Source organism: Bombina bombina, chromosome 3, assembly GCF_027579735.1.
Source record: "Bombina bombina isolate aBomBom1 chromosome 3, aBomBom1.pri, whole genome shotgun sequence".
Classification (NCBI taxonomy): domain Eukaryota; kingdom Metazoa; phylum Chordata; class Amphibia; order Anura; family Bombinatoridae; genus Bombina; species Bombina bombina.
The window spans coordinates 498,314,123-498,330,022 of NC_069501.1; positions in this window are offsets into that span (position 1 = coordinate 498,314,123).

Below are 15,900 nucleotides of genomic sequence, written 5' to 3' on the forward strand. Positions count from 1 at the left end.
CGGAACCCCTTGAAGAACTTTAAGAACCAAGTTTAAGCTCCATAGGGGAGCAACAGGTTTAAACACAGGCTTAATTCTAACCAAGGCCTGACAAAAAGCTTGAACGTCTGGAACTTCTGCCAGAGGCTTGTGCAAAAGAACAGACAGAGCAGAAATCTGTCCCTTTAAAGAACTAGCTGATAATCCTTTTTCCAAACCCTCTTGGAGAAAAGACAATATCCTAGGAATCCTAACCTTACTCCATGAGTAATTCTTGGATTCACACCAATAAAGGTATTTACGCCATATCTTATGGTAGATGTTCCTGGTGACAGGCTTTCGTGCCTGTATAAGGGTATCAATGACTAACTCGGAGAAGCCACGCTTTGATAAAATCAAGCGTTCAATCTCCATGCAGTCAGTCTCAGAGAAATTAGATTCAGATGATTGAAAGGACCTTGTAGTAGAAGGTCTTGTCTCAGTGGCAGAGTCCATGGTGGAAAGGATGACATGTCCACTAGGTCTGCATACCAGGTCCTGCGTGGCCACGCAGGCGCTGTCAAGATCACCGATGCTCTCTCCTGTTTGATTTTGGCAATCAGTCGAGGGAGCAGAGGAAACGGTGGAAACACATAAGCCAGGTTGAAGAACCAAGGCGCTGCTAGAGCATCTATGAGTGCCGCTTCTGGGTCCCTGGACCTGGAATCGTAACAAGGAAGTTTGGCGTTTTGGCGAGACGCCATGAGATCCAGTTCTGGTTTGCCCCAACGATTAACCAATTGAGCAAACACCTCACTCCCCCTCCCCCGGATGAAAAGTTTGACGACTTAGAAAATCCGCCTCCCAGTTCTCTACACCTGGGATATGGATTGCGAATTATCTTGGAGACTTCTAACATCGCTAGGGAACTCCTGGTTCCCCCTTGATGGTTGATGTAAGCCACAGTCGTGATGTTGTCCGACTGAAATCTGATGAACCTCAGGGTTGCTAACTGAGGCCAAGCTAGAAGAGCATTGAATATTGCTCTCAACTCCAGAATATTTATTGGGAGGAGTTTCTCCTCCTTAGTCCACGATCCCTGAGCCTTCAGGGAATTCCAGACTGCACCCCAACCTAGAAGGCTGGCATCTGTTGTTACAATTGTCCATTCTGGCCTGCGAAAGGTCATACCTTTGGACAGATGGACCCGAGATAGCCACCAGAGAAGAGAATCTCTGGTCTCTTGATCCAGATTTAGCAGAGGGGACAAATCTGTGTAATCCCCATTCCACTGACTGAGCATGCATAGTTGCAGCGGTCTGAGATGTAGTCGCGCAAATGGCACTATGTCCATCGCCGCTACCATCAAGCCGATTACTTCCATACACTGAGCCACGGAAGGGCGCGGAATAGAATGAAGAACACGACAAGATCTTAGAAGCTTTGATAACCTGGATTCTGTCAGGTAAATCTTAATTTCTACAGAATCTATCAGAGTCCCTAGGAAGGAGACTCTTGTGAGTGGGGATAGAGAACTCTTTTTCTCGTTCACCTTCCACCCACGCGGTCTTAGGACGGCCAGAAGCGATCCCAGAACCTTTGTAAAGATTCTTGGAACTGTAGCTAACCCGAAGGGAAGAGCCACAAATTGGTAATGCCTGTCCAGAAAGGCAAACCTTAGGAACCGATGATGATCTTTGTGAATCGGTATGTGAAGGTAAGCATCCTTCAAATCCACTGTGGTCATGTACTGACCCTCCTGGATCATAGGTAGGATGGTCCGAATAGTTTCCATTTTGAACGATGGAACTCTGAGGAATTTGTTTAAGATCTTTAGATCCAACATGGGTCTGAAGGTTCCCTCTTTTTTGGGAACCACAAACAGATTTGAATAAAAACCCTGTCCCTGTTCCATTTGTGGAACTGGACAGATCACTCCCATAACTAGGAGGTCTTGCACACAGCGTAAGAATGCCTCTTTCTTTATCTGGTTTACAGATAATCTCGAAAGGTGAAATCTCCCTTGAGGAGGGGAAGCTTTGAAGTCCAGAAGATATCCCTGAGATATGATCTCCAACGCCCAGGGATCCTGAACATCTCTTGCCCACGCCTAGGCGAAGAGAGAAAGTCTGCCCCCTACTAGATCCGTTACCGGATAGGGGGCCGTTCCTTCATGCTGTCTTAGAGGCAGCAGCAGGCTTTGTGGCCTGCTTGCCTTTGTTCCAGGACTGGTAAGGTTTCCAGCCCGGCTTGGATTGAGCAAAAGTTCCCTCTTGTTTTGTAGCAGAGGAAGTTGATGCTGCACCTGCCTTGAAGTTTCGAAAGGCACGAAAATTAGACTGTTTGGCCTTTGATTTGGCCCTGTCCTGAGGAAGGGTATGACCCTTACCTCCAGTAATGTCAGCAATAATTTCCTTCAAACCAGCCCCGAATAGGGTCTGTCCCTTGAAGGGAATGTTAAGTAATTTAGACTTTGAAGTCACATCAGCTGACCAAGATTTAAGCCATAGCGCCCTACGCGCCTGGATGGCGAATCCAGAATTCTTAGCCGTTAGTTTAGTCAAATGAACAATGGCATCAGAAACAAAAGAATTAGCTAGCTTAAGTGTTCTAAGCTTGTCAAGTATTTCAGTCAATGGAGTAGCTGTCTGAAAGGCCTCTTCCAGAGACTCAAACCAGAACGCCGCAGCAGCAGTGACAGGCGCAATGCATGCAAGGGGCTGCAGGATAAAACCTTGTTGAATAAACATTTTCTTAAGGTAACCTTCTAATTTTTTATCCATTGGATCTGAAAAAGCACAACTGTCCTCGACAGGGATAGTGGTACGCTTTGATAAAGTAGAAACTGCTCCCTCCACCTTAGGGACCGTCTGCCATAAGTCCCGTGTGGTGGCGTCTATTGGAAACATTTTTCTAAAAATAGGAGGGGGGGGGGGAAACGGCACACCGGGTCTATCCCACTCCTTATTAATAATTTCTGTAAACCTTTTAGGTATTGGAAAAACATCAGTACACACCGGCACTGCATAGTATTTATCCAGTCTACACAATTTCTCTGGCACTGCACTTGTGTCACAGTCATTCAGAGCAGCTAATACCTCCCCAAGCAATACACGGAGGTTCTCAAGCTTAAATTTAAAAGTAGAAATATCTGAATCAGGTTTCCCCGAATCAGAAATGTCACCCACAGACTGAAGCTCTCCTTCCTCAGCTTCTGCATATTGTGACGCAGTATCAGACATGGGTCTTAAAGCATCTGCGCGCTCTGTATTACGTCTAACCCCAGAGCTATCGCGCTTTCCTCTAAATTCAGGCAGTCTGGCTAATACCGCTGACAGGGTATTATCCATGATTGCTGCCATGTCCTGTAAATTAATCGCTATGGGCGTCTTTGATGTACTTGGCGCCATTTTAGCGTGAGTCCCTTGAGCGGGAGTCAAAGGATCCGACACGTGGGGAGAGTTAGTCGGCATAACTTCCCCCTTGTCAGAATCCTCTGGTGATAATTCTTTTAAAGATAACAGCTGATCTTTATTGTTTAAAGTGAAATCAATACATTTAGTACACATTCTCCTATGGGGTTCCACCATGGCTTTTAAACATAATGAACAAGGAGTTTCCTCTATGTCAGACATGTTTAAACAGACTAGCAATGAGACTAGCAAGCTTGGAAAACACTTTAAAACAAGTTAACAAGCAATATAAAAAAACGTTACTGTGCCTTTAAGAGAAACAAATTTTGCAAAATTTGAAATAACAGTGAAAAAAGGCAGTTAGACTAACGAAATTTTTAAAGTGTATGTAACAAGTTAGCAGAGCATTGCACCCACTTGCAAATGGATGATTAACCCCTTAATACAAAAAACGGATTAACAAACGTTTTTTAAACAGTCACAACAACTGCCACAGCTCCACTGTGGCTTTACCTTCCTCAAAACACGACCTTTGAAGCCTTTTGAGCCCTTCAGAGATGTCCTATAGCATGCAGGGGACTGCTGAGGGAAGCTGAATGTCTCTGTCTGTAATTTTAACTGCGCAAAAAAGCGCTAAAATAGGCCCCTCCCACTCATATTACAACAGTGGAAAGCCTCAGGAAACTGTTTCTAGGCCAAAATCAAGCCAGCCATGTGGAAAAAACTAGGCCCCAATAAGTTTTATCACCAAAGCATATATAAAAACGATTAAACATGCCAGCAAACGTTTTATATTGCACATTAATCAGAGTATATACCTCTGATAGCAAGCCTGATACTAGTCGTTATTAAATCACTGTATTTAGGCTTAACTTACATTAATCAGGTACCAGCAGCATTTTCTAGTCCCTAAAAAAACTTAAAACTGCACATACCTTATTGCAGGATACCCTGCACGCCATTCTCCCTCTGAAGTTACCTCACTCCTCAGACATATGTGAGAAAAGCAGTGGATCTTAGTTACTTCTGCTAAGATCATAGAAAAACGCAGGCAGATTCTTCTTCTAAATGCTGCCTGAGATAAAATAGTACAACTCCGGTACCATTTAAAAAACACAATTTATGCTTACCTGATAAATTTATTTCTCTTGTGGTGTATCCAGTCCACGGATCATCCATTACTTGTGGGATATTCTCATTCCCAACAGGAAGTTGCAAGAGGACACCCACAGCAGAGCTGTAATATAGCTCCTCCCCTAACTGTCATAGCCAGTCATTCGACCGAAAACAAGCCGAGAAAGGAGGAACCATAGGGTGTAGTGGTTACTGTAGTTTAAATTTAAAAATTACCTGCCTTAAAATGACAGGGCGGGCCGTGGACTGGATACACCACAAGAGAAATAAATTTATCAGGTAAGCATAAATTGTGTTTTCTCTTGTAAGGTGTATCCAGTCCACGGATCATCCATTACTTGTGGGATACCAATACCAAAGCTAAAGTACACGGATGAAGGGAGGGACAAGGCAGGAACTTAAATGGAAGGAACCACTGCCTGTAAAACCTTTCTCCCAAATATAGCCTCCGAAGAAGCAAAAGTATCAAATTTGTAAAATTTTGAAAAAGTATGAAGCGAAGACCAAGTCGCCGCCTTGCAAATCTGTTCAACAGAAGCCTCATTTTTAAAGGCCCAAGTGGAAGCCACAGCTCTAGTGGAATGAGCTGTAATCCTTTCAGGAGGCTGCTGTCCAGCAGTCTCATAGGCTAAGCGGATTAAGCTTCTTAGCCAAAAAGAAAAAGAGGTTGCCAAAGCCTTTTGACCTCTCCTCTGTCCAGAGTAGACAACAAAGCAGATGTTTGACGAAAATCTTTAGTAGCTTGTAAGTAAAACTTTAAAGCACAGACCACGTCCAGATTGTGTAACACAAGGATGGAACCACAATCTCTTGATTGATATTCTTGTTAGATACCACCTTAGGTAAGAACCCAGGTTTGGTACACAGGACTACCTTATCCGTATGAAAAATCAGATAAGGAGAATCACATTGTAAGGCAGATAGCTCAGAGACTCTACGAGCCGAGGAAATAGCTACCAAAAAAAAAAAAGAAAAAAAAGAACTTTCCAAGATAAAAGTTTGATATCTATGGAATGAAGAGGTTCAAACGGAACTCCTTGAAGAACCTTAAGAACCAAGTTTAAGCTCCATGGTGGAGCAACAGGTTTAAACACAGACGTCACTTCCGGAATTCCGATACACACGCCGAGACCTTGTCACTAGCTGCTCCGTGCAGCGTTATTTGTCTCAGCCGCATTTCCTCTTTTTTCGATCCCTAGGACTCTTCGATTGGTCCTCCTGCCCAGCTCTATACTGTAAGTAAGTAAATCCGCCATCCACTCGGCACCATATTCCGCCGTGCTGCCTCGCCACTTACCAACCCCTTTTTTACGTTTGGCAACTGTCTTTTCGTACCACTTTCCCCTTATCAGTATTATCGCTTTTAACATTTTTTGCAATTTTCGTATGTTTTTATCTGTTAATTATATATACCATATATTTATATATACAATTTTTATATTTTAATGAGAATAATAATAAATTGTAATTGCTTTTAAATACTTTTTTTTGTATCTCTCCACACACACGTATACATTTTTAATATCCCAAAATATTTTTCATTTTCATTTTTATATATATTTTTTTCTGGTTATCAGCTTATATTAAATAGGAACTTCCTTCCTCTCTACCCTCTGTCCACATACAGTGTGGTAAGAATTGGAAGTTCCCACAAGCAGCCTCCGTTTCCACAACAACCGTTTCCACAGTAACTAAGTGGTTGCCTCTTGGTCCTGCATACTTATAAATTATATATATCTATATTTTTTCACATATCATTTTATATTTTGATATATATATACACAAATATCCGTTTGGATGCATATTCTCTTGTCTCCCTTACATGTGCTTTGGTGTTAACACACACCATCCATTTCTACTCGTCGCTGATCACTGGTCCCTGTGATCCAACAGGTGAGCATTTATTATTATTTATTTCCATCTCAACTACCCATCACTCATCTGGGGATATTCCCATTTCTGTTTTCCTCCCTCCCACTTGCTTATGAGGAACTTCTTCTGCAAGCGCTATTAGAACACACCCGATTCCAATTCTCACCACTTTAGTCTCACCCAGGAGGAATGAGACATCACTAATAGCAGCAGGCATTGGACATCCTCATAGAGTATTTCACTGCACAACTACTATTGCTCTAATTGTGGCGCAACTACCTACAACCCTCTCTCTTCGCTTGATTCAAACTAAAGCCTGACAAAATGCCTGAACGTCTGGAACATCTGCCAGACGCTAGTGCAAAAGAATAGACAGAGCAAAAATCTGTCCCTTTAAGAAACTAGCTGACAATCCTTTTTCCAAACCTTCTTGGAGAAAAGATAAAATCCTAGGAATCCTGACCTTACTTCATGAGTAACCCTTGGATTCACACCAATAAAGATATCTACGCCATACCTTATGGTACATTTTCCTGGTGACAGGCTTTCGTGCCTGTATTAAGGTATCAATAACTGACTCGGAGAAGCCACGCTTTGATAAAATCAAGCATTCAATCTCCAGGCAGTCAGCCTCAGAGAAATTAGATTTGGATGGTTGAAAGGACCCTGAAGTAGAAGGTCCTGTCTCAGAGGCAGAGACCATGGTGGAAAGGATGACATGTCCACTAGATCTGCATACCAGGTCCTGCGTGGCCACGCAGGTGCTATCAGAATCACCGATGCTCTCTCCTGCTTGATCTTGGCAATCAATCGAGGGAGCAGAGGAAACGGTGGAAACACATAAGCCAGGTTGAAAGACCAGGGCGCTGCTAGAGTATCTATCAGTGTCGCCTTGGGATCCCTGGACCTGGATCCGTAACACGGAAGCTTGGCATTCTGGCGAGACGCCATGAGATCCAGTTCTGGTTTGCCCCAACGGAGAATCAGTTGTGCAAATACCTCCGGATGGAGTTCCCACTCTCCCGGATGAAAAGTCTGATGACTTAGAAAATCCGCCTCCCAGTGCTCTACACCTGGGATATGGATAGCTGATAGGTGGCAAGAGTGAATCTCTGCCCAGTGAATTATTTTTGAAACTTCTAACATATCTAGGGAACTTCTTGTTCCCCCTCGATGGTTAATGTAAGCTACAGTCGTGATGTTGACCGACTGAAATCTGATGTACCTCAGAGTTGCTAACTGAGGCCAAACCTGAAGAGCCTTGAATATCGCTCTTAGTTCCAGAATATTTATTTGAAGGAGAGACTCCTCCTGAGTCCACGATCCCTGAGCCTTCAGGGAGTTCCAGACTGCACCCCAACCTAGAAGGCTGGCATTTGTTGTTACAATAGTCCAATCTGGCCTGCGAAGGTCATACCTTTGGACAGATGGACCCGAGATAGCCACCAGGGAAGAGGATCCCTGGTCTCTTGGTCCAGATTCAGTTGAGGGGCCAAATCTGTGTAATCCCCGCTCCACTGACTAAGCCTGCAAAGTTGCAGCGGTCTGAGATGTAAGCGTGCAAACGGCACTATGTCCATTGCCGCTACCATTAAGCCGATTACTTCCATACACTGAGCCACCAAAGGGCGTGGAATGGAATGAAGAACCCGACAGGAATTTAGAAGCTTTGATAACCTGGACTCCGTCAAGGTAAATTTTCATTTCTACAGAATCTATCAGAGTCCCTAGAAAGGAAACTCTTGTGAGTGGGGATAGAGAACACTTTTCCTCGTTCACTTTCCACCCATGCGACCTCAGAAATGCCAGTACTACGTCCGTATGAGACTTGGCAATTTGGAAGTTTGACCCCTGTATCAGGATGTCGTCTAAATAAGGGGCTACTGCTATGCCCTGCGGCCTTAGGACCGCCAAAAGCGACCCTAGAACCTTTGTAAAGATTCTAGGGGCTGTAGCTAATCCAAAGGGAAGAGCTACAACTGGTAATGCCTGTCTTGAAAGGCAAACCTGAGAAACCGATGATGATCTTTGTGTATCGGAATGTGAAGATAAGCATCCTTTAGATCCACTGTAGTCATATATTGACCCTCCTGGATCAGTGGTAGGATGGTACGAATAGTTTCCATCTTGAACGACGGAACTTTGAGGAATTTGTTTAAGATCTTTAGATCCAAAATCGGTCTGAAGGTTCACTCTTTTTTGGGAACCACAAACAGATTTGAGTAAAAACCCTGTTCCTGTTCCTCCTTTGGAACTGGATGGATCACTCCCATAACTAGGAGGTCTCGTACACAGTGTAAGAATGCCTCACTCTTTATCTGGTTTGCAGATAATTGTGAAAGGTGAAATCTCCCTTTTGGGGGGGAAGCTTTGAAGTCCAGAAGATATACCTGGGATATAATTTCCAACGCCCAGGGATCCTGAACATCTCTTGCCCATGCCTGGGCGAAGAGTGAAAGTCTGCCCCCTACTAGATCCGTTACCGGATAGGGGGTCGTTCCTTCATGCTGTCTTAGAGGCAGCAGCAGGCTTTTTGACCTGCTTACCTTTTTTCCAGGTCTGGTTTGGTCTCCAGACCGTCTTGGATTGAGCAAAAGTTCCCTCTTGTTTATTATTAGAGGAAGTTGATGCCGCACCTGCCTTGAAGTTTGGAAAGGCACGAAAATTAGACTGTTTGGCCCTAGATTTGGACCTGTCCTGAGGAAGGGCACAACCTTTTCCTCCCGTGATATCAGTAATAATCTCCTTCAAACCAGGCCCGAATAGGGTCTGCCCCTTGAAGGGAATGTTAAGTAGCTTAGATTTTAAAGTCACGTCAGCTGACCATGATTTAAGCCATAGCGCTCTTCGCGCCTGTATAGCAAAAACAGAATTCTTAGCCGTTAGTTTATTCAAATGAACAATGGCATCAGAAATAAAATAATTGGCTAGCTTAAGTGCTCTAAGTTTGCCAAGTATGTCATCCAATGGAGTCTCTACCTGTAAAGCCTCTTCCAGAGACTCAAACCAGTACGCCGCCGCAGCAGCAGTGACAGGGGCAATGCATGCAATGGGCTGTAGGATAAAACCTTGTTGAATAAACATTTTCTTAAGGTAACCTTCTAATTTTTTATCCATTGGCTCTAAAAAAGCACAACTGTCCTCGACAGGGATAGTAGTACGCTTTGCTAGAGTAGAAACTGCTCCCTCCACCTTAGGGACTGTCTGCCATAAGTCCCGTGTGGTGGCGTCTATTGGAAAACATTTTTCTAAAAAAAGGAGGGGAAGAGAACGGCACACCTGGTCTATCCCATTCCTTATTAATAATTTCTGTAAACCTTTTAGGTATTGGAAAAACATCAGTACACACCGGAACTGCAAAGCATTTATCCAGTATACAAAATTTCTCTGGCACTGCAATGGTATCACAGTCATTCAGAGCAGCTAAAACCTCCCTAAGTAACACGCGGAGGTGTTCAAGCTTAAATTTAAACGTAGAAATATTAGAATCAGGTATCTTTCCTGAGTCATTAACATCACCCACTGACTGAAGCTCTCCTTCCTCAGCTTCTGCATATTGTGAGGCAGTATCAGACATGGTTCTTAAAGCATTTTGTCTCACCCCAGAGCTATCTCGCTAACCTCTACGTTCAGGTAGTCTGGCTAATACCGCTGACAGTGTATTATCCATGACTGCCGCCATGTCTTGTAAAGTAAACGCTATGGGCGCCCTAGATGTACTTGGCGCCATTTGAGCGTGAGTCCCTTGGGCGGGAGTCAAAGGGTCTGACACGTGGGGAGAGTTAGTCGGCATAACTTTCCCCTCGTCAGATTCCTCTGGTGATAATTTTTTTAAAAACAGAATATGATCTTTATTGCATAAAATGAAATCAGTACATTTGGTACACATTCTAAGAGGGGGTTCCACCATGGCTTTTAAACATAATGAACAAGGAGTTTCTTCTATGTCAGACATGTTTATACAGACTAGCAATGAGACTAGCAAGCTTGGAAAACACTTTAAATCAAGTTAACAAGCAAATATAAAAAACGGTACTGTGCCTTTAAGAGAAACAAATTTTGTCAGAATTTGAAAAACAGTGAAAAAATGCAGTAAATCAAACGAAATTTTTTACAGTGTATGTAATAGGCTAGCAGAGCATTGCATCATCTTGCAAATGGATGATTAACCCCTTAGTTCAAAAAACGGATCAAAAAAACGAAATAGACTTTTTTTTTTTTTTTTTTACAGTCACAACCAACTGCCACAGCAAGCTGTGGTCCTACCTTCCCCAATAAACGACTTTGGAAAGCCTTTGAGCCCTTTAGAGATGTCCTATAGCATACAGGGGACTCCTGAGGGAAGCTGGATGTCACAGTTTGTAATTTTAACTGCACCAACTGTAACTTTTATACTATAACAGTGGAAAGCCTCAGTAAAACTGTTTCTAGTCAAAATTTAAGCCAGCCATGTGGAAAAAACTAGGCCCCAATAAAGTTTTATCACCAATGCATATATAAAAACGATTAAACATGCCAGCAAACGTTTATATTGCAATATCATAAGGGTATTACCCCTGGGAGTAAGCATGATACCAGTCGTTATTAAATCACTGTATTTAGGCTTAATTTACATTAATCCGGTATCAGCAGCATTTTCTAGTGTTTTCCATCTCTAGAAAAAATTATAACTGCACATACCTGATAGCAGAATAAACTGCACGCCATTCTCTCGCTGAAGTTACCTCATCTGTGTAATCCCCTCAGACATATGTGAGAATAGCAATGGATCTTAGTTACAACCTGCTAAGATCATAGAAACCTCAGGCAGATTCTTCTTCTATTTACTGCCTGAGATAAAATAGCACAACTCCGGTACTATTTAAAAATAACAAACTTTTGATTGAAGAAAATAAACTAACTATATTTAACCACTCTCTCCTACAACATCCTAGCTTGTTGAGAATTGCAAGAGAATGACTGGGTATGACAGTTAGGAGAGGAGCTATATTACAGCTCTGCTGTGGGTGTCCTCTTGCAACTTCCTGTTGGGAATGAGAATATCCCACAAGTAATGGATGATCCGTGGACTGGATACACCTTACAAGAGAAATAATAAACTTTTGATTGAAGAAAAAAAACTAACTATATTACACCACTTTCCTCTTACTACCTCCAGTGTTGAGGGTTGCAAGAGAATGACTGGATATGGCAGTTAGGGGAGGAGCTGTGTGGCAGCTCTGCTGTGGGTGATCCTCTTGCAACTTCCTGTTGGGAAGGAGAATATCCCACAAGTAATGGATGATCCGTGGACTGGATACACCTTACAAGAGAAACCTATTATGATCTCAAAATGTCCAAAAAGGAATATGAAATAAATGATAAAGTTTATCTCTATAACTTTGGAAGAGATCAGGTTAAGGAGAAGAAATCTCTTCCATCATGGAAGGGTCCTTTTGTCGTTACTGACAAAATATTTCCAGTCGCCTATAAAATTAGGATCCCTAAAAATGATACTTTTACGGATAAATGGGTCCATATTAATCAGTTGCGAGTGTGTCATCCTAGATCCCAACTACAAGTCATAGAGGGAGAATGAAGTGTCATATCCCCAAATGCACTAAAGAAATATTGTAGTTTAAAGGTGCCTAGCAAATGAGCATAAGGGCTCAAAAATAACGGACTCTCCTCATAGAAGGCTGTCTATGATGCATAGTGTCAATTTACTCACCAAGTACCGCTGACTTTAAGCCAATTCAAATACATGTGTCCAGATTTATAAGTCAGTTATTATAGTGAACTCTTTTAGAACTGTACATAAACTGGTTAGTGTGATTATATCCCTGGTAGCTATTAATTAAGCATAGTAAGTTGGTAATCCATATGGAGCATTGAACTAGAGTTATTGGTTAATAACAGAAGATTCTGGTATTTCATTGTGGTATTTTAATGCGATTATTGTGAATAAGGTAAATAGTCAAGATATATTTTTATGATCTTTGTAAGGATATTATAAATGTGTATCATCTGATTCATAATCTGGGTTTCTATAAATATAATTCAATGTGTTTATAACTTTAACTAATATAAAGAATATAGGAATTTATATTAATTTTAATTGTTTCATATATGCATTTTATTGGGGGTTTGTTTTAAAGAATAATTATTAGTTACATTTTATTATAACCCAGCCATACACTGACAGCAACGTCAGTCCTGCACACGTAAAGATTATGTTTTTTCATGGGATTCCCATAGCGCCGGTATTACGAGTTTTGCAGTGGTTAAAAAGTGAGCGTTACAGCCTAAAACGACAAGATCTGTACCGCCATCTAAAGTCAGTAGTTATGAGTTTTACGCTACAAAGCTGTAGCATAAAACTCACAACTAAAGTGTTACAAAGTACACTAACACCCATAAACTACATATTAACACAGCCGCTATAATAAACCTATTAACCCCTAAACCTCAAACCCCCACAACGAAATATACTAAAATAAACTATTAACCCCTAAACCGAAAGCCCCCCACAACGAAATAAACTAATTTAAACTAGTAACCCCTAAACCTAACGACCACCTAACTTTATATTACAATTACAATTTCCCTATCTTAAATTAAAACTTACCTGACAAATTAAAAAAAATAATTTTAAACTAACAATTAAACTATTATAATTATTAAACTAAAATTAAACTAACCACCAATTAAATAAAACTAAACTACCAATTAAAAAATACTAACACTAGTCTAAAAATTACAAAAAGTATCTAATTACAAAAAATAAAAACTAACTAAATTACAAAATAAAAAACCCACTAAATTACAAAAAATAACAAATAATCAAAAATAAAAAAGAATTACACCTAATCTAATAGCCCTATCAAAATAAAAAAGCTCACCTAAAACCAACATATATAAGACAATGGCACTCAGAACTGGGTACAGAATTGGACACACAGGAATGGCATCAGATTTTCCGGGCCTCCAGGACTGTTTCAGTCTCAGCGCGCATTCAAGAGTCCCATTACAAGCTAATAAGCCGGTGGTATTTTACACCGTCTCGACTGAAGAATATATACCCTAACACATCAGATAGGTGTTGGAGAGGTTGTGGGGGAGAGGGCTCCATAACGCATATCTGGTGGGACTGCCCCCTGTTGAAGGGGTTCTGGACAGAGGTCTGGAGCAACATGCAATCAATTCTGGAGCTGGAGGTTCCAAAAACAGTGGAGACATTTTTGTTCCGTCAAGCATCCAAGACCAGACTAAAAAAACTCTGCTGCTGTTGATGCTGACAGGTGCCAAGAATCTCATTCCGGCACGATGGAAAACGGCTCAGGTTCCCCGGATCTCGGATTGGAGATTGGGAGTGCACAGTCTGTTGAGCCTGGAGAAATATCACTACATTCGGACAGGGAGGTTGGACATCCATGAAATGATGGTCCAACTATGGTGCAAAGGGGACTCTGTGTAGAGTGGTATCGTGATAGAGAAGGTCCCCGGAGGGCTGTGTTGAAATTTTTTTAATTTAATTTTTTTTTTTATTATTTATTTCTTCTTTCTCTCCCTTCCCCCCCCTACCCTCTTTTCTCCTGCTTATGACTTTCCTTTTCTCCCCCCTCTACAGCTGCTGTTGTTCTTTAGACAGAGGATGCCTTAATTTTAGACCCATATACGGGGAGTCTACGCGTCCGCCCGCAGTGTGTCACAATTATAAGTTAATATAATCGGATAATTATAGAATTGTTTTGTTTGTATATCTGCTCTTCGGAGCTTCTGTTGTGATTATTATCACTGGTTTTCTCGTTCTGTTATAACTATTTTCGCACAACAAGAGACTCTAAGAAAAAGTGAAAATATGGAGCTATGCAGTTTGCTCTTTCTCTATCGCCGAGAGTTGTTGTCAAGCCCCGAAAGACTTTTGACTTTAATCTATTGAAATCTTGGCGTTGAGAGCTATTGAATGTATTGTTGAGAACATGTGCTGTAACTCTCTATTGTATTGCCAGTAATGCATGTATGTTCTTATTTTTCAATAAAGCTACTTTAAAAAAAAAAAAAATCCCTAGCCTACAATAAACTACCAATGGCCCTTAAAAGGGCATTTTGTGGGGCATTGCCCCAAAGATATCAGCTCTTTTACCTGTAAAAAAAATACAACCGTTATAAAAATTGGTGATGCCGAACCTAAACAACCCATCCAATCCCCCCCAAATAAAAAAACTATCTAAAATAACCTAAGCTGACCATTGCCCTAAAAAGGGCATTTGTATGGGCATTGCCCTTAAAAGGGCATTTAGCTCTTTTACCGCCCAGACCCTAAACAAAAAACCCACCCAAAAAACCCTTAAAAACCTAACACTAACCTCCTATGATCCACTTACAGTTGTTGAATTCAAATTAGCCAATAGAATGAGAGCTGCTTAAATCCTATTGGCTGATTTGAATAGCCAATAGGATTTTAGCAGCCCTAATTCCAATTGGCTGATTCAAATTTTTCAGCCAATAGGAATGCAAGGGACACCATCTTGAATCACGTCCCTTGCATTGAAGATTCAGTGTGTACGGCTGAGATCATATGAAGAGGATGCTCTGCGCCGGATGTCTTCAGGATCGACCAGCTCCGCGCTGGCTGGATGAAGATCGAAGAGGCCACCCTGATGAAGACTTCGTGCTCCATGGATGAGGACTTCGCCGGCTGGATGAAGATAGAAGAGGCCACCTGGATGAAGACTTCTTGCCGCATGGATGAGGACTTCGCCAGCTGGATGGATCCTTCAAGCAGGACTTCAACAACTGTAAGTGGATCGTCGGGGGTTAGTGTTAGTTTTTTTTTAAGGGTTTTTTGTTTAGGTTAGGGTCTGGGCAGTAAAAGAGCTAAATGCCCTTTTAAGGGCAATGCCCTTACAAATGCCCTTTTCAGAGCAATGGTTATCTTAGGTTATTTTAGAGTTAGGATTTTTAATTGGGGGGGTGTTTGTATTTTTTTTTACAGGTAAAAGAGCTGATATCTTTGGGGCAATGCCCCACAAAAGGCCCTTTTTAACGGCCATTGGTAGTTTATTGTAGGCTAGGGTTTTTTTTTATTTTGGGTGGGCTTTTTTATTTTGATAGGGCTATTAGATTAGGTGTAATTCTCTTTTATTTTTGATAATTTGTTTATTTTGTGTAATGTATATTTTTAGGGGGTGTTTTTTTTTTTTAAAGTAAAAGAACGGTTTATCTCAGGGCAATGCCCTACAAAATGCCTTTTTAAGGGCTCTTGGTAGTTTGGGGGGTGGGGGTCTGTATAGTGTTAGGGGGTGTTTGTATTCTTTTTAAAGTAAAAGAGCTGTTTATCTCAGGGCAATGACCTACAAAAGGCCCTTTTAAGGGCCCCCAAAAGGTAGTTTATTCTAGAGTAGGGTTTTTTATTTTGTTTTGTTTTTTAAGGGTATTAGAATAGGATTACATCTTTATTTTTTTGGATAATTTCGTTTTTGTTTTTTTGTAATGATATGTTTTTTTATTTTTGGTAATAGTAGGTTTTTTATTTTTTGTA